The sequence below is a fragment of the Bison bison genome, unplaced genomic scaffold (genome assembly GCF_000754665.1).
Source record: "Bison bison bison isolate TAMUID 2011002044 unplaced genomic scaffold, Bison_UMD1.0 scf7180017864366, whole genome shotgun sequence".
Taxonomy (NCBI): Eukaryota; Metazoa; Chordata; class Mammalia; order Artiodactyla; family Bovidae; genus Bison; species Bison bison.
In genome coordinates this window covers 539973-540224 of record NW_011494938.1, presented here as the reverse complement: position 1 = coordinate 540224, position 252 = coordinate 539973, and positions in this window count along the sequence as shown.

Here is a 252-nt window from a genome sequence, read left to right as displayed (position 1 = left end):
CACTCCTACAGTTTTTTTTACTACAACATCCTATCTTCTTTATGTACATTCCTAGATTTATAACCAAGTCCCTTATTCATTTTAAAGGATGGATAAAATCAAACTGTTACTATTTTCTCATATTTTATATTTAAATAAATAGTACAACTATGATGGATCACTCACACTGATTTTTTAAACTTTCTTTTCCTATCAGTCATAATATTTTTATCTCATTTGTAAAATTATATGCCATTTTCACAAATTTATATC